This window comes from Hibiscus syriacus, unplaced genomic scaffold (genome assembly GCF_006381635.1).
Source record: "Hibiscus syriacus cultivar Baekdansim isolate YM2019G1 unplaced genomic scaffold, ASM638163v2 tig00111208_pilon, whole genome shotgun sequence".
Classification (NCBI taxonomy): Eukaryota; Viridiplantae; Streptophyta; class Magnoliopsida; order Malvales; family Malvaceae; genus Hibiscus; species Hibiscus syriacus.
In genome coordinates, this window is record NW_024063020.1 from 28,022 (window position 1) to 48,292 (window position 20,271).

General features: G+C 36.4%; 1 pseudogene; it reads left to right on the forward strand.

Moving 5' to 3' along the window:
* Positions 1 to 12,098: 12,098 nt before the first annotated feature.
* On the forward strand, positions 12,099 to 13,504 carry LOC120155880 (annotated as a pseudogene).
* The last annotated feature ends 6,767 nt before the right edge of the window (positions 13,505 to 20,271 follow it).

A 20,271-nucleotide genomic window follows, 5' to 3' on the forward strand; every position in this document is an offset into this window, starting at 1 on the left:
CTTTCAATCCCATGACACAAGCTTCATATTCTGCTATGTTATTGGTGCAAAAGAACTCCAGTCTACTTGTAAAGGGATAATAAACATTTTCTGGAGAAATTAACACTGCCCCAATTCCTCGTCCCAAAGCATTAGATGCTCCGTCAAAATAAAGCTTCCAAGTTGCAAATTCATCATTTGTTCTGACTTCTTCATTCATGGATATGCACAACAGATCTTCATCGGGAAAATTGAAGTTCAAAGGCTGATAATCATTTGATACACGACTGGCCAGAAAATCAGCTATGACACTTCCTTTTACCGCTTTTTGGTTGACATATATAATATCAAACTCGGATAATAACATCTGCCATCTAGCCATTCTGCCTGTCAAAGCTGGTGATTCCATTAAGAACTTTAAAGGATCAAGTTTTGATATCAACCAAGTAGTATGGTATAACATATATGTCTGAGTCTTCGAGTAGCCCACACCAGGGCACAACATAATTTTTGTATTGGTGGATATCGAACTTCACAATCAGTAAATTTCTTGCTCAGATAATATAGCTTTTTCTTTTCTTCCAGATTCATCATGCTGTCCTAGTACACATCCCATCGAATTTTCGAAGACCGTCAAGTAGAGAATTAATGGTCTATCTGGCATTGGTGATACTAAAATGGGGGCATTGGATAAATATTTCTTAATAATATCCAAAGTTTCTTGACATTCTTCATTCCAGACTTCAGGATTGTTCTTTCGAAGTAATTTGAACACTGGATCACATTTATCAGTTAATTGAGAAATGAACCGAGATATAATTTAATCTTCCCAAAAAGCCTCGAACTTCTTTTTTGTATTGGGTGGTGGAAGATCTTGAATTGCTTTGACTTTATCTGGATCAATCTCAATTCCTTTTTTGCTGACCACAAATCCCAAAAGTTTCCCAGAAGTTACTCCAAAGTGCATTTAGCGGGGTTGAGCTTTAATTGATACTTCCTCAATCTCTGGAAAAGCTTCCTCAAATTTTGAATATGTTCTTTTTCAGTTCGGGATTTGGCAATCATGTCATCTACATATACTTCAATCTCTTTGTGCATCATGTCATGAAACAAAGTTACCATGGCTCTTTGATACGTTGCCCCTGCATTTTTCAATCCAAATGGCATCACTTTATAACAGAATGTGCCCCACATGGTTATAAATGTTGTTTTTTCCATGTCTTCAGGATTCATTTTTATCTGATTATATCCTGAAAATCCATCCATAAATGAAAACCATGCATGTCCTGCAGTATTATCCACCAATGTGTCTATGTGGGGTAAGGGAAAACTATCTTTCGGACTAGCTTTGTTGAGATCTCTGTAATCCACGCACATTCGAACTTTTCCATTTTTTTTAGGTACGGGAACAATGTTGGCTACCCATTCTGGGTATTTAGATGCCTGTAGGAAACCTGCATTGATTTGTTTCATCACTTCTTCTTTGATTTGCAACAACATTTCTGGCCTCATTCTTCTGAGCTTTTGTTGAACCGGTTTATATTCTGGATTGATTGGAAGCTTGTGTATCACTATATCTGTGCTCAAACCAGGCATATCTTGATAAGACCATGCAAAGATATCTTTAAATTCTTGAAGGAGATTTATCAATTCTTGTTTTATCTGGACTGTCAGAGTAGTACCAATTTTCACCTCTTTTCTTTCTTCATCTGTTCCCAAATTCACAGTCTTAACCTCTTCTTTGTGGGGTAGAATTTGTTTGTCTTCTTTTTCTACCAATCTTAATAGTTCAGTAGGAACATCACATTCTAGTTCATCTTCACAACCATTGATTTCTTCCAGACATATAGGCTGCTCTAAATTTATCACTGGATTAAATCTAGGAATAAACATGCTATTAACACGGTGACACCTGCAAATTTAAGTCAGAACATTTCCGAAAGAATATAGTAAATTTATGAAAATAAATAAATGTAAAAATGTAGGAAAATGTAAAGAATGATTGCCATCTAAAAATTTTAAAGAAAATTTCTTATATTTAACATAATTTCTTTTACAAGATAACAAAAAGTTTTCATATTTTTGAGCTAAACATAAAGATTAGTTCTGAATATTACTCTACATTAATATTAAAACTATAGGAAGATCTTCAGTGGTCCAATTGGTGAGGGTTTCTCCAGGAAGACATGGTCGAATCCTATCCAAGTACTTGCCAGTCTTGTTGTCATTTATGATCATGTTGATAATAATCCATTCATAGCTTCTTCAACTATGTCTTGATCTTTCGTCAACTTTTCTTCTTTAAAGGCTTCAACAAGCTGCTGTTCCACATTAATTGTTCCCCCTGATCTGAATATGGTCTTCAACTGTGGGAAAGACATGTATTTCCAAAGGATTTCTCCCCCTTTCAATTTTGCCTTTCTGTCTTCACATCTTCTTTTCATCTCTTTGTTCTTTTGCTGAAGATTGGGCTTAAATCCCAGCCCAAAACGGTCTTTTTTCATCTTTATACTGATAGGAACTGAAATCCCTTGAAGATTCTTTCCTAGACCTTTCCCAGCTTTAGCTCCGATTCCTAAAGTTTGTTGTAGCGTCATCTTGGTGCAATCAGACAATCTGGGATATGGAATTTTGCTTCCTTCTGCAATATAGGTTGCATTTACAAATTCAAGAGCTCGAAAAGAGCATTCAAGAGCCTCATCATTGGTGTCGATATATGGAACATCGCTTGTTACAGACGCAATGATTTCTTCTTCAGCACTAACGCATATTAGTTGTCCATCAACAACAAATTTCAATTTTTGATGTAATGAAGAAGGAACGGCTCCTGCTGAATGAATCCATGGCCTCCCTAATAGACAATTATATGTGGGGTGGATGTCCATCACCACAAAGTCAATATTGTACACGACTGGGCCGATTAACAAAGGTATTTCCATTTTCCCAAGCACTTCTTTTTGAGTACCATCAAATGCTCGTACCACATTCTGATAACTCTTCATGTGTGATTGATCCAGAGGCATTCTTTGAAGTGTAACTAGGGGCATCAAGTTGAGAGCGGATCCATTGTCAATCAATACTCCTGGCAACACATGACCATGACAATGTGTCGTGATGTTCAAAGCTTTTACTGACCCCATTCCGCCTTCCGGTATTTCATCATCTGTGAACGTTATGTAATTGTCAGCGGCTATATGTCCCACAATTCTGTCAAGTTTATTGAGGGATATATCTTCGGGGATAAATGTTTGATTGAGGATTTTCATCAAAGCATTCTATGTGCTTCTGAATTCATCAAGAGATCAAGAATAGAAATTCTCGCTTGTTGTTTGTGTAGTTGTTCAACCACACTATACTCACTATGTTTCAAAAATTTCAAAAATTCTTGGGCTTGTTTTTCTGTCACAGGCTCATTAATGCTGGAAGGGATTCATCCTCAAATACCTTCTGAGGTATTGCCATGGCTTTTCCTTTTGCTTTCACTTGTTCTGAAGCATTGGATGTCTTGGGAGAGTAACATCTCCCACTTCTTGTAAAGAAACCGACCTCGCTCACTGCTTCAGACGTCGATGTTGTACTCAGGCTTTGTATTTTCTCTTCTGTTTTTTCTAAAGAAACAGATCCTCCTACCATTGAAACATTGGTAGTATAATTCCAAGGTACCCTGCGGGTATCTTTATGGAAATGGTAGAGGAGTGGTGATAACTACTTTCGGCTTTATTGGTGCAGGAATCACCGTAGATGTTTTTACATTGATGATCACAGGATCATTTATTCTTGACTTGGTTTAGAATCCTCTGATGAGCAAACATTATCTTCTTTTCTTCCTGGCTTTTCAAAGAATTCTATTTCCCTGTTGTTCATCAATTTTTGCACCAAATCCCTAAACTCAGGACATAATTGAATTTTATGCCCTTGCTCCTGATGATATTCACAATAATTCTTGCCTTCATTCTGCTTTGGCTGAATTGTTGTGGAATTATACCGGCTACAGAGAGTTGTTGGAATACCCAAACAAACGGAGATTTAATTTCAGAAATGTCAGTTTTTGCTTTCTTTCTGTTCTCTTCCTGAATTGCATTTACGTTTTTATCTCCATGATTTGGCAATGGATGATTTGATACAGATGGTGTATTGAATTCCAACTTCCCAGTGTTGATCAAATTTTGAACCACCCTTTTGAATGCTAAACAGTTTTCAATGGAATGACCCGTAATTCCTTCATGGTAAACACAGTGTGCCTTTGTATCATACCAAGGAGGGAATGGTGGTTGCATGGGAACCAAGGATAAGGCCTTATAACATCTGCTTTTAACAGCGAATCATAGATCTCTGCATATGGTACTGGTAAAGGTGTAAAAGATAACCTTTCATTTTCCTTTCGAGATCCTCTGGACTCTACTCGATTAGTGTTTGTTTCCTCTTTCTTAACCCTTGGCTGGGTTATTGTAACACTTTTCGATGAATCCTTGCTGTAAGAATTGCATTGTTGACTTCATTTCCTTTTCCGGTATCCTCTTTTGGAACTTTTGGAACTAGACCCATCATTTGATTCAATCTTGCCACTTTTCAAGACATTTTCAATTAATTCTCCAGAAATGACCAAATCTGCAAAATTTCTGGTTGCATTCCCCATTAGATGGTTTAGATAAGGAGCCTTTAATGTATGGACAAACATTACTGTGGCCTCTTTTTCTGACAAAGGTAGTTGAACTTGGGCTGCAGTGTCACGCCATCTCTGGGCATACTGTCTGAATGTTTCGTTATTCTTTTTCTCCAAATTCTGGAGAGTCCATCTATCAGGAACCATGTCTGTCACATGGCGATACTGCTCTAAAAATGCTTTAGCCAAATCTTTCCAGGATCTAATGTTGGCTTTGGTCAATTGAGTATACCATTTTAAAGCCGGTCCTGTCAAACTATCCTGAAGCAGTGAATTAACAATTTCTCGTCCTTCACATATCCTGCCATTCTTCGACAAAACATAGTAATGTGGGATGAAGGGCATGTAGTACCATCATATTTATCAAATTCGGGAGCTTTGAACTTGATGGGAAGGATTAAGTCTGGAACCAAACTCAACTCACTAGCATCAAACCCATAGAACGATTCAGTTATTTCCACGGATTTCATTCGTTCTTCTAAGCTCTTGATCTGTCTGGTCAGTTCTTCATTTACTTTTTGTTTCTCATTCAGATCATTCAAATCCGGGATCAAATGATCAGTATTAAGATCCCCTATTTTCACATCTGATATAAGCGGAATTTTGCTTGAAGAGGCAGGATCCACTTGTTGATCTTCATGTGGTTTGGCTTCTTGTAATGCAGATGTACGAGCATTGATTTGTATAGGGGTAGTACCAGAGTGATAAATTGGTTCTGGTGAAAAACCTAGAGGATATATGGGTTCTTGGTCGAAAGATACAGGATATTCATGCATTTTTCCACTGATAGCCTGCCTTTTAAACATGTCCTCTATCTTCTTCATCATACTGTCTTGTGAATTTGCAATACTGGCTTCAATTTTTTCCAACTTCATTCTCATTTCTTCTTGTTCTTTATGATGCTGTTCCTCAATACGCTGTATTTTATCCTCCATAATTCTCTTAGTAGCTTGTCTAGTACCGTAGCGATGTAGTATTTCTCTTTTGGCCAGAGTAACTGCGATTGAAAAATCTTTTAATATTATTTTTTTTCAAATTTTAATTAATGAATTTTAACTTAATAAAATAAATTCATAGCGAAAATTATGAAATGAATGATGAATATATGCAAAATGTATGTATGTAAAAAATTGATCCCAAAAAGTTAACTGTCATAGAACAACTTTCATCGGCATACAAAAGTTTCTTTATAATAGTTCAGAACTACAGATAGGGCGTAGCTTTCCTATTAAGCTCTATAATTTCTTTCATTAACCATGACACCTTCTTTCCATACTTAGAAACTGGATCAACTTGATGCTCAATTATTTTGGCTTCAACAGCTAATTCCCCAACATATCTGGCAACTTCGCTCATTTGAACCATGGCCTCGAACACCATATTGCTTCTTTCTTCACTTCTTTCGACATAGAACTCAGTTGACTTTTGCCATTGTTCAGTTGTTCCTTCAAGAGTTTGCTCTAACTCAGTGATTCTGACTTGACAATTGTGCAGAATTTTTTCAAGATCTCTAATGCGTCTTCGTAGTGAAGCATTTTCCTCATTACTTTCTTTGAGATCATTAGGTCCTAGACGAACCTTTTCTTGAAACAATGATTCTTCAAGTTGCAAAATGTAAGCATTAAACTCTGAGTTTTTGTTTCTAGACTGATCCAGATCCTCTTCAAGTTTTGTTCGTGCTTCTTGCGTTCTTTGATTAAGCTTCTGGATTTGAACATCTTTGTTTCTGCATCTTTGCATCCAATTGCTAGCCACCTCCTGCTCTACCTCAAGTCTGGTGTTGAAATTTTTTCTTTCTAGCTCCCATTTTTCTTTTTCAACATTGGATTCTTCCATCTTTTGGCCTCTGACTTCAAGTTCAGCAATCAAATGGTTCATTTCAGATTCAAATCCCTTGAACATGATATTTTTCTCGCCTTCAAATTTATCAAAGATGTCATTCTTCATCTCTTCTAAATCTTTGGCTCGATCCTTTTCTCTTTGCATTTCATTCATGATCTCGCGGTGTTCAGCCTTGTGTTTTATAATTCGCTCTCTTCTGTCAACCTCGAAATCTTCCATTTTTTGCTTTCCTTTTTCCAGGCTTTTGAGTAGACGGCTATTCTTTCCTTTCAGATCTTCAACTCGTCTTTTCTCAATGTTTAATTCTCTGGTCATTTGTACCGTCGATTGGCCGGGTCCTGATGCTTTTCGGGATTTATATAACTCCTGGTAATTTTTCTGTAAGGCTCTGTACTCATCCTCACCTTTTTCTTTATCTTTTCTCAACATTGCACATTGTGATGAATGAAAGTCAATGTCAACCCCCAACATAGCTTTGTCTTGTCTCATTTGCTCTAACTCTTTCGACCAGCTATCTCTTTCTGCTTCAAACTCAGCTTTCAAGATTTCAATCTCTGATGGAACCACCTTAATGCGATCTTCCATAGAGATATCCTCATTTTGATCTGGTAAAGGAATATTTTCGTTTTTTCTGACAGATCTCCAATCTTCATAATCAGGAGTTAGCATTTCTTTTGCTGCTTTAGCTCGAATACAAAAAGTTGTTTTCCAAGCTGTAACGGCTTCCATGATATTTCTTTTATAATTTTTGCTGTGAAATGCGAACTCAGATGACTGTAGTCCAGCAGTGACAGGTACAAATTGACGACCTTCATACTGTCTTATAACCAGCAGTGGTGCATATCCAATTCCTCCCCATAATCCGAGCAGCATTATCCAGTTGTAATCACCACACCTGTAAAAGAATTCCCTTTGTATTTGCCACGGGGCTCGCCAAACAACGTCATTGCTTTGCAGATTTCGAAAGGCATTAATCCACATATCTTTCTTAATTTCTTTAGGCCATTCCTGCTCTAGAAATTCTTTTAATGGTGAGTAATCCGTATTGAAGCGTCGGTATGAAACCTTTTCCGTCCTCCAGAAATGACTACGGATCCAAACATATAGCAACTGGGTACACCCTGAGAATCGTCCACCTCCTAACCTTCTGCAAGCATTTAACGATCTGAAGGTCTCTGCTAGGATGGCAGAAACAGGATTAATCTTCTTCGGTAGCTGTTCAAACAAGTCTACCACTGCAGCTTCAATATATCCCAATACTTTTGGGAATATGACCATACCATATATACCCAGAGCAAATAGATCGAATCGTACTTTAATATCTGGATGGCTCTGAATAAGTTCTCTGATGTTGGTCCAAGCAATGCCTTCGCTTTCGCCTTTTTGTCTTGTACGGGATGCTACCCATTCTTCTCGTACCCCGGCAATCTTTGCCAATTTAACTCGAAAGGGTTGAGTTTTAATTGACTTTGAATATATTCGATTCTCCAAAGCACCTTCAAGATGTAACAAAGTTGTATATTCTTCAATAGTAGGGACCAAGTCCTCCTTATTGAAAGTAAAGCAATTGTACCCCGGATTCCAGAATTGAACTAGGGCTCTGAGTAATTCATCATCAACTTCAACATAGAGCAAATATGGGATGTCTCCGTAAGTCTGATAAAACTGCAATTTTTTGTTTGAATCCCAACTTTCCCAAATGCTTCGCAAATCTTGCATATCATTTCTTTTTAGTGAAACTGAAGCATAACTGGCCAAGTCAGATACATAATCATCCTGCAGACTGTCTCCTTCTTGTCTTTGTAAATCTTCTGCCCACTGTCTTACTTCTGAGTTTAGAATTACTTGACTTGAACACTTTTTATCCATAAATGAAGGCTTTCCAATGAGACAATTAACACAAGGATCAATGTCTTTTATCCTGTATGATGCAATGCAAACAGAAAAATAAAGAACACACAAAAAGAAAATAAATTAGTTTACATAATAAAGAAATTTAATAATAACATTTACACAAATATTCTTTATTTAAACATGCTTTTCTGAATTTAAATAATTTAAATAAACATGTAATTTAATAAATAAATTAACAGAAAAGACAGAATTCATTTCTCCTGTGTGTACACCTATTTTAGACAAAATTTTTGCATGACTTCGGATTGGAAGAATTTCTAAGGTTTTTTATATGCAGGGTTTCAGATCTAGGAATAAAGGTACTCGAATTGTCCATGTTAGTGCCCCCTTGGGTTGCTAACCCTCAATCCTAATCCATTACAGACTAAAGTGGATCAAGTTCAATTCGAGGGGATACATTTCTCTATGCCTGACACGGAGAATAAATTCTCACGAAGACATAGAGCATATGAACCCCGAAAGTTACTTGCTAGGTCTGACACGGAGAATAAATTCTCACGAAGACGTCGCTTTCACTCCCACTTAAAAGGGACAACTCAATTATAGAGCTTTATGTAATGCGATGCAAGTGTTGTGTGTGAGGAGAAATGTTCAAACCTTTGACATAAAAATAAAATACTAAAATAAAATACTTGCAAATAAAACATATAAATATTATAAAAATAATAAATAAATAAAAAATTTGAAAAGAAAGAATTTAAAAATTAAATATATAAATTTTTAATTTTTAACTAATAGAGACAATTTATAATTAATTTTTTAAAAGTTTGACCAAGTCCCCAGCGGAGTCGCCAAGCTGTCGTAACCGGTTTTCGTCCGGGCACGAAATATTAATTTTGGCGGGGAAATTGATGTGAATAAATGGTTTTGAAAATAATTTGGGAGTCGCCATCGGCCTTTTGGGTCAGGTAGGTCGAATACCTAAAAAAAATATCTTTTAAAAGAGTTTTTAAGAAAACATCAATTAAAAGATAAACTGATCTGCGTTTTAACCAAAAATTCGTTCTTTTTAATAATAAAAGGGATTCGTGGTCGGTTACGTTTAGGGAAGGATTAGCACCCCTACAACGCCCAAAATTGGTACTTTTTTTATTTATAAATTGTCTCTATTATTAAAATTTTTTAAAAATTCAAAAATATATTTAATTTATAATTCTATTATTTCAAAATTAAAAAAATATTTTAAAAATATCAGAAAAGAACTTCTAGGTGCCTTAAGACAGCTCTTTTCTTTGATATTGATAAATATTAATTTAAATAATATTGTTTACTTTTTAATTTTAAAATATCAGAATAGGACATCCAGTTGTATTAAGACTGTCCTTTTCTTCGATATTAAAAATAAATATTTAAAAATTACTATTTATTATATATATATTTATGAATATATAAAAATATTTAATAATATAATATAATAAAATAAAATAAAAATAAAATACTATTAAAACAATATATTTAAAAACAATAAAATAAATGAAGACATATAAAATAACGGACTAAATTATAGTAAAAATAAAATTAAAAATCTAATTCATAATTAATCAAAATTATAGGGATTAAATATGTTATTTCTTTATTTAATAATTTAGTGACTAAAATAAAATGATCTAAAATTCGGATATTATAATAAAATAAATTAAAAATATAAACTAAGGATTAAAATATTATTTATTAAAAATAATGGATTAAATCTGTAATTTATCCTAAATATATTTATTTTAATATGAAGGACTAAAATAAAAGAAATTAAAATTCGAAGACTGAATTAAAATTATTATAAATTCAGTTTAGTGACCAAAATATAAAATTTACAAGTTGGGAGGACTACGGACGGGATTTAACTATTTTGTAATTACGCGCATAGTCCTTCCCGAAACGACGTCGTTCGGGAAGGACTATAAATGGTCCAAACCGGCTGGCCCGAAGGGCCAGCCATTTCATTTCTTCTTTTTTTTTCTTTAAGCAGAAAGAGAGAGAGAGAGAGAGAATTCTCTCTGGCCTCTCTCTAGATTCCCTCACCGGAGGGAATCCGGCAGCCGTCTGCCGCCGCGAGTGTCCCCGCCGGCCACCGCATCCGGTGGCCGGAAAATTTATTTTTATACTATTGGATAGATCGGACCGTCCTAAGGACGGTTCCGATGTTCTTTTTCCTTAAATGGCTCCCAATCGGAGCAGATCTATAAATATACCTTCGGTATTTTCGGTTCTCCGGCGATGTTCAGTGTTTCCGGCGACGGTCAAGGCTTCCTTGGTAAGCTTCTCTCCTCTCTTTTTCCTTCTGTTTTTGTTTTTGCTCTGTTGGGATCGTTGGTAGTTTTATATCTCTCTATTTCCCTTTTTTTTTCTTTTTGGTTCTGTCTCTGTCCCTGGTTTTTTGTCTCCCTTTTCTTCTCTTTTTTTTTCGCAGATGGGTGGTGGCTTTTATAGCCACCACCGGTGTTCGTCTCAGACCGGTCCGAAGAGGGGGCCTCGGTGAGTCACCGGACTACCAGTGGTGACTCACCCCGTAGCCTTGCATGGACGGCTGGCGTTGATCTTCTGGAAGCATCATTCGGGACGTGGCAGCGGCGGAGGCGGTGAGGGCTTCTGGAAGCAGCAGCGGCGGCGCTGGACGTGTCCCTAGGGTATAGATACCCTAGGGTTTCCTCTGGCAAATGGTGGACCGTTGGATCAAACCAGATCCAACGGTTGAGATTGAAGATGGCGGCTGGCTAGATTAGGGTTAGGAAACCCTAATTGGAAACCCAAATATTTAGGGTTTCTGGTTGGATTTGGACCGGCTCTGGTTGGTTTGTAACTGGGCCGGTCCAATTGTAATTGGGCCTGTAATTATATTTTTTATTATTTATTTATTTTTAATAATATTTATATGTATTTAATATATTAATAATAATAGTAATAATAATAATAATAATAATAATAATAATAATAATAATAATAATAATAATAATAATAATAATAATAATAATAATAATAATAATAATAGTAATAATAATAATAATAATAATAATAATATTAATAATAATAATATGGATAAAAAAATTTAGTATCTTCACCCTCCACTAAATTTACTCCTTGCACTGCCTCTTTGAGCCTTTTCAATAGCGAAAGCTCTCCATCTAAGAGATCCCTCCAAAATAAGTCTTTCCAATTAACATAGTCCGACCCTGAGAATGACACAACTTCCACTAGTAATGCTTTTTTATTTACCGCCAGCCTGAACAACCTTGGAAAAGTACATCTTAAAGGCCTATCATGGCACCAATAATCCACCCAAAACAATAACGACCGACCATCACCCACAACCCAACGAAAGGCATCCTTATTCAATCAACTATTCAACGACAGGCCTATATGGTTTTGTATTTTTGGTTCGATTCATTGTGGGTTAAGATCATTTCGAGTTTTGATCACTTCAAACTCGTATCATTTCATACTTCGATTGTTGTAAATCTGGGTCATTTCTGGTTCGGATTGGTTTGAATCCAAGTCAATTGTGGGTTAAGATCATTTCGAATTTGATCACTTCAAACTCGTATCATTTCATACTTCGATTGTTGTAAATCTGGGTCATTTCTGGTTCGAATTGGTTTGAATCCAAGTCAATTTATGTCCGAAAGATTTAAATTGCTAATTTTTTTTATATTTAAAGAGTTTTAGACTGAATTTTTGGAATCCCTGATTTTGATTATTGGGGGCTATGGGGTGGATCCACAAGACCAATGTGGTGGGAACATTGAACACGCTAGGGCTTGCAAAAAGAGTTGGTGCCCGTTTCTTGCAAATCAGCCCCAGTGAGGTCTATGGTGATCCTTTGCAGCATCCCCAGTTTGAGACCTATTGGGGCTATGTCAATCCCATTGGTTAGTTATTTCATTCCCATTTTATGTATATTTATACAAAAAAAAACTTCATTTAAAATAAGAAAAATGGTATATATAATTTCGGATCAAATTTATCAGAACTCGTACAATTTACCTAAAATCGAGTTTATATATGTTTGTTTAACACATTTTGATATGGCAGTAGGTGTACAGAGTTGCTAAGACGAGGGCAAACGAACTGCAGAGACCTTGACCATGGACTACCATCGAAGCCTTAGCATTGAGGTTAGTAATATATTTTAAGAAGCTCAGACTCGATTACGGGTGTAATAATTGGAGCAACATAATCCGTTAACCGTTGTTCCAATAGGTGAGGATTACTCGGATTTTCAACACGTACGGACTGCGAATGAACATCGACGACGGTCGTGTCGTCAGCAACTTTGTGGCCAAGCATTGAGGAAATAGCCGATGACTGTCTATGGTGATGGGAAACAAATTAGGAGTTTCCAATATGATTCGGACTTGGTAAACTCTAATCTCACTATCAAAATAAAAATCCTAAAATCTTGTTTTCGTTTGATTCACTTATGATGCATGGGTGGAGGGCCTAATGCGGTTGATGGAAGGCCATCACGTAGGTCCTTTTAATCTCGGAAATCCTAGAGAACTCACCATGCTCGAACTCGCCGAGGTCAAAATAAAAAAAAAATACTCGAAAATTTTCATTTTTCATTAAAATACTCGTACCCGACATTATTCAATAATTGCTTTTTTTGTACAAGTATAGATAGGGACGAAACTTTTATGGACATTGAAGGGACCCGTGCCCCTTAATTTTTTGCCTAATGACAATTTTAGTCTTTGTTAATTTTAGATGAAATACTTAATTAAGTTTTTTATTTTAAAGTTAATCGATTTAGTCATTCTTATTGTTTAATTCTGACTTCGTCTTTGATTGTAGACATACTTCATGTTAGGCACGTACCGGGATAACTCGAAGAAACTAAAGATAGTTCGATATTTGTCATCGTTGTAGGTGGTACAGGAAGCAATAGATCCGAATGCAAAGATAGAATTCAGACCAGACAAGTAAGATGATCCACACAAGAGGAAACCGGACATTTCCAAGGCCAAACAGCTTCTTGGTTGGGAACCCACCATTTCTCTACACAAAGGCCTTCCATTAATGGTGATGATTTCAGGCAAAGGATCTTTGGCTACCCTAAAACACTTGTTGTCGGAGGTGGTGCAATGGCTTAATATTATTACTCTTTATTAGACAAAACATGTTGGATCATAGTTATAATATTAAATATTACTATATCACTCCCTTTTTTTTAACTGTTTTTAGAAAATAATAATACATATAATCATTTCTGTATTATCTTTTGTCACATATTTGGACATACACAATGCATTAAATATTTTTAAAAATTAAAATTTGGTTATCTTATATTTATATCGGTACATCATACATATTTTCATCAAACCCTCAAAATAATTGCAAAGGATATGTAAGGACTTGGGTTTATGGTTCTTTAAAAAAAATACGCATTTTAAATTTGAAGAGCTTCGAATCAACCCTAATTAATTTGTTTCATGTAAATTTCATCCCAAATAAGCTCAATAAAGTGCTGGCCGAGTTTCTATATTAGTTTAAGGGTAAATTAATACGTAAATTTATTAGTTTTTGTTTTGTTTTAGTACCTAAACTTTTAATTTTTTTTAAAATCATACTTAAAGTTAATTTTTTTTTTCATTTTAGTAACACCGTTCGAAATTTAAATTTAAGTTTTGATTTTTTTTGAAAGTTTAAGTATTAAAACGAGTAAAAACTGATAGTTTAAGTATTAAACACATTAAGTTTGTTAAGTTTTTAATAGTGGACTTAAGTAAATTATCCTTATCTTCCCAAGTAACAGCATCAACAGCAAACCCCTCCCTGCGAAGTAACCATTGCACAACTGAGCGGCCAATACGAAAAATAACGCGAGTGGAAATAATCGATTCTGGTTGTAATACCATGGTAGAGGATGAATCAACTAAGTGCAATGGAGTAACTTGGTGGTCCGACACACCTACACATTTGATCAATTGAGAAACATGTTTTTACCATGGTAGAGGATGAATCAACTAAGTGCAATGGAGTAACTTGGTGGTCCGACACACCTACACATTTGATCAATTGAGAAACATGAAAAACATGATGAATCTGTGCGGACGTTAGTAATTCAAGATGGTAAGCAACCTACCCAATGCAGCGAAGGACTTTGTAAGGACCAAAATATCGATGACCTTGTTGGTTTTTTGGCAAATTTTGAATCCCACATTGGTTTTGTATAAGGAGGAGGGGAAATTCTTTTGTTATAAATAGAGACCTCCTCTTCCTTAGTTTATTATCCCCACAAATATAAGTCTTCTTCTATATTAAAGGCTATTTGTACTATTTCTCTCTTTTTGTAATATTTCCTCTATTAGTGAAATATTATTTTAGTAGTGTTCGAGAACGTAGGCATAATTTTGGCTTAACCTCGTTAAAATTTTGGTGTTTTCTTTTATGTTTATTTAATAGCTATTGTCGGGTATAGTTGTTGTTAATTATTGTCCTATTAAAATTAATTGTCAGGATATTTCTGTCTAAGGGGAGTGGGTTTTAAGAGGGACCATTGTGACCCCTCCACTCTTTCCTGAGAATCTACCTTGGGGTGATTTTTAGTACAATCGGTTTCACACTAGTCACCTAGATAATAGTTTTCAAGGTGAATTTGTTATTATTGGTGGAAATTAACCCGAATTCTACAACAATTGGCATCAGAGCTCTTGGTTTATTTTAGTATGCTCTATGGTTGCGGCTTAGGCTGATCTTCCACATCAGAAAAAAATTTCCTTGGGCTAATTGACATTCTGCATTGACAGCTGTTAAATAGAATTTGTAGCAAAAATGACAGACGACACAAAGACATCCACATCGTTGTCAACATCTTCTTCATCTTCAATTTCGGCAAGAAATGCTGTGACAAATGTTAGATTTGCAGTGGAGATTTTTTATGGCACCGGTCATTTCGGCATGTGGCAAAGTAAGGTTCTAGATGCCCTATTTCAGCAGGGTCTAGACATTGTTATTGAAGGAGAGAAACCAGATGATGTTGAGGAGAAAGAATGGAAGATGATCAATATATTGACATGTGGTACTATTAGATCGTGTCTTTCTAGAGAGTAGAAGTATGCATTTTCTAAGGAAACTTCTGCAAGTAAATTCTGGAAGGCACTGAAGGAGAAATTTTTGAAGAAAAGCGGTCATAACAAGCTCTACATGAAAAAAAGATTGTTCCGCTTCAACTATGTACCAGGTACCACTATGAATGATCACATTACTAGCTTTAATCAGCTGGTGACTGATCTGATGAATATGTACATGACTTTTGAAGACGAAGATCTGGTTCTAATATTGATGGGATCATTTCCTGATGAGTTTGAGTATCTTGAAACTACTCTACTTCATAGGAAGGTTGATGTGTCTCTCAGTGAAGTAACAGCTGCCTTGTATAGTTATGAATTGAGAAATGAAGACAAACAAGAAAACACAAGTGTCGAAGCAGAAGCACTTGTTGTTAGAGGTCGTTCGAAGAGTAAGAATAAAGGAAGGAGAGGGAGATCGAAGTCAAAGTCCAGATTGAGCAAAGATGAATGTGCCTTTTGTCGAGAAAAAGGGCTTTGGAAGAAAAAATATCCTAGACTAAAGAATAAAGACAAACCTGAAAGGAGAAAAGTTATCTCAGAGTCAAATGTGGTCGAGTATGATGATGCAGATTCAGATTTCGCATTCAGTGTTACGCCATCAACCAGCTGTTCCAATTTATGGCTGTTAGATTCAGCTTGTAGCCACCATATGACCCCCAATAGAGAATGGTTCTTTGATTTTAAAGAACTAAAAGGTGGAATTATCTACACAGCAAATAATTCCCCTCTTGACACACTTGGGATTGGTTCAATTTGCTTGAGGAATCAGGATGCATCAATCAGAACCTTAACAGGTGTCCATTATGTACCATATTTAATGAGAAATCTCATCTCTGTGGGAACCCTAGAGTCAAAAGGTTTAGAAATGAGGGCAAAAGATGGGATTATGAGGATTATCTCTGGTGCACTGGTGACAATGAAGGGAATCCAGAAAAGAAACAATGTGTATTACTTTCTGGGTAGTACAATTATTGGGACAACAGTAGTGGCAACTTCTACTGATGAACAGGAGTCAGAAGCAACCAGGTTATGGCATATGCGCTTGGGGCATGTTGGTGAAAAATCCTTGAAATTGCTGATAGATCAAGGATTATTAAAGGGTGCTCGGGCTTGCAAATTAGTTTTTTGTGAGTATTGCATCAAAGGTAAAAAGATGAGGGTGGAATTTGGAACAGCAATCCATGATACTAAAGATATTTTGGATTATGTTCATTCAGATGTATGGGGGTCTTCCAAGACAACTTCATTGGGAGGAACACACTATTATGTCACCTTTGTTAATGATTTTTCCCGGAGAGTTTGGGTGTATACAATGAAGACAAATGATGAGGTGCTAGGATTTTTCCTTAAATGGATAAAGATGGTGGAGACTCAAACAGACAGAAAAATCAAATGTCTTCGTACAGATAATGGTAGAGAGTACAAAAATGATCTATTTCTGAAAGTCTGTGAAGAATAAGATATTGTCAGGCACTTCACTGTCAGATATACACCACAACAAAATGGGGTGGCAGAGCGTATGAACCGGACATTAGTGGAGAATATTCGGTGTATGTTGTCTAATGTTGGGTTAGACAAAGAATTTTGGGCTGAGGCTTTGGTCTATGCTTGTCACCTTGTCAACCATTACCATCGACTGCTATTGGTGGTAAAACACCATTAGAGAAATGGTCTGGAGAACTTGCTACAGATTATGATTCCTTACATGTGTTTGGTTCCACTACATATTACCATGTTAAGGAGTCAAAGCTGGATCCAAGAGCAAAGAAGGTGATCTTTATGGGGATCACCTCTGGTGTGAAAGGCTATCGTCTTTGGTGTCCAGAAACAAAGAAAATAATCTTCAGCAGGGATGTTACCTTTGATGAATCTACCATGTTGAGAAATGTGACTTCAGAAAAATTGGAGCAGACAGATGGAACTCCCAAACAGGTGGAGTTTGAAAGAAGCAGAATTGTCCCAGCCAGTAAAGAAACTGATGTTGACTTTCCTATGGTAGAAGAAGATTTAGATGAAGAAGAGGTTCAGACCCAAGAACCTCTACAGCAACATGAATCAATTGTACTCAGAAAGGGAAAGATGACCATTAGACAACCTGCTCGTTATGCTGATATGGTCTCTTTTGCATCACCAATTGCAATTGATGACGTTCCTGCCACTTTTAATGAAGCAGTCCAAAGTTCAGAACATAAAAAGTGGAGGATCGCCATGAATGAAGAAATGCAATCCCTTCAAAAGAATCAGACATGGAAACTAGCTAGTCTTCCGAAGGGAAAGAAGGCAATTGGGTGCAAGTGGGTATATACAAAGAAAGATGGATTTCCTGACAAGAATAACATCCGCTACAAAGCAAGATTGGTGGCTAAAGGCTACGCTCAAACGAAGGGAGTTGATTATAATGAATTATTTTCTTCAGTTGTAAAACATTCCTCCATCAGAATTTTGTTGGCTTTGGTAGCGCAGTTGAATTTGGAACTAGTTCAGATGGATGTAAAAACTTCATTTTTACATGGAGACTTGGATGAGGAAATCTACATGACTCAGCCAGATGGATTCAAAGTTGCTGAAAAAGAAGAGATTGTGTGCAAATTAGAAAAATCGTTGTACGGATTGAAGCAATCTCCAAGGCAGTGGTATAAGCGATTTGACAAGTTTATGATAGGGCAGAAGTACACAAGAAGCAAATATGATCATTGTGTGTATTTACGCAAGCTACAAGACGGATCCTATATATATCTTCTTATTTTTGTTGATGATATGTTGATAGCTTCCAGCAGACAAACAGAAATTGTGAAACTAAAGACTCAATTGAACAGGGAGTTTGAGATGAAGGATCTTGGTGAAGCGAAGAAGATTCTAGGCATAGAGATATCAAGGGATAAGAAATTGGGGAGGCTTTGTTTGTCTCAGAAAGAATATCTGAGGAAGGTACTAAAACATTTTGGCATGAATGAGAAGTCAAAACCAGTTAGTACACCTCTTGCTCCTCATTTCAAGCTCAGTGCATCCATGTCACCTAAGGATGATGTAGAACGGGAATACATGTCAAAGGTTCCGTATGCAAGTGTTGTTGGTAGCTTGATGTATGCAATGGTGTGTACGAGACCCGATATTTCACAGGCAGTTGGAGTTGTGAGCAGGTATATGCATGATCCTGGAAATAAGTATTGGCAAGTTGTGAAATGGATTCTGTGGTATATTCTGAACACCGTAGATGTTGGTTTGGTCTTTCAGTGGGACAAACAAGATTATCAGTGTGTAGTTGGGTATTGTGATTCAGACTCTGCAGGAGATTTAGACAAGCGTCGATCAACTACTGGTTATGTGTTTACATTTGCAAAAGCACCAGTCAGTTGGAAGTCCACCTTACAGTCAACAGTGGCTTTGTCTACTACAGAGGCAGAGTATATGGCAGATACAGAGGCTGTGAAGGAGGCAATTTGGCTTTAATGATTGCTTGGTGAATTGGAAATGGAACAGAAACACATCAAAGTGCACTGTGATAGTCAGAGTGCTATTCATTTAGCAAAGAACCAGGTTTACCATGCAAGGACGAAGCAAATCGATGTTCGATATCACTTTGTACGAGAGATTCTAGAAGAAGGTGGAGTCATAATCCAGAAGATTCGGACCACTGAGAATCCTGCTGATATGTTGACAAAAGTGGTAACTGCGGTCAAGTTTAAACATTGTTTAGACTTGGTCAATATTGTTACAAATTGAAAGATGAATTTACAGACACTACTGAAGATTGAATTTTTTGAGAGATGTGTGTGGAATTTGCCAAGGTGAAGATTTGTTGGTTTTTTTTGGCAAATTTTGAATCCCACATTGGTTTTGTATAAGGAGGAGGGGAAATTCTTTTGTTATAAATAGAGCCCTCCTCCTCCTTAGTTTAGTATCCCCACAAATATAAGCCTTCTTCTATATTAAAGGCTATTTCTCTCTTTTAGTGAAATATTATTTTAGTAGTGTTCGAGGATGTATGCATAATTTTGGCCTAATCTCGTTAAAATTTTGGTGTTCTCTTTTATGTTTATTTAATAGCTATTGTCGGGTATAGTTGTTGTTAATTATTGTCCTATTAAAATTACTTGTCTTGGTAGTTCTGTCTAAGGAGAGTGGGTTTTAAGAGAGATCACTGTGACCCCTCCACTCTTTTCTGGGAATCTACCTTGGGGTGATTTTTAATACAATCGTTTTCACACTAGTCACCTAGATAATAGTTTTCAAGGTGAATTTGTTATTATTGGTGGAAATTAACCCGAATTCCACAATAGACCCAACTTGTTGTGGCGTTGAAGATGAAGAGAATTCTGCCGATAAGGTTGCAACTTAATATGAACCCAATCACCTTCATTGAAGACTACGTCTCGACGATGTTGATCCGCAAAACTTTTCATGCGTGCTTGAGCCTTAAGCAAGTTGATTTTAAGAGTACGCAACACCTCGTCTCTTTGGACCAAGAAAGCATCAAGAAGAGGGTGACCGAAAGAATCCCGAATATAACGAGAAATAGTCGGAGGTGGCCGTCCATAAAGAGCTTCAAATAGAGTCATCTACGCCGACATTTGGAATGATGTATTGTAACAATACTCGGCCCAAGGCAGCATGGTAAGCCAATTTTCAGACAATCCGATACATAGCAGCGAAGATACATTTCTAAACAACGATTTAAAGCTTCGGTTTGGTCATCTCTTTGTGGATGATAAGCTGGTCGCACCAAAAATGGGTCATAAATCGACTGTCATGGTCTGAAACAATCTCAGTTGGGATTCCATGAAGGCGAACCACTTCCGACACAAA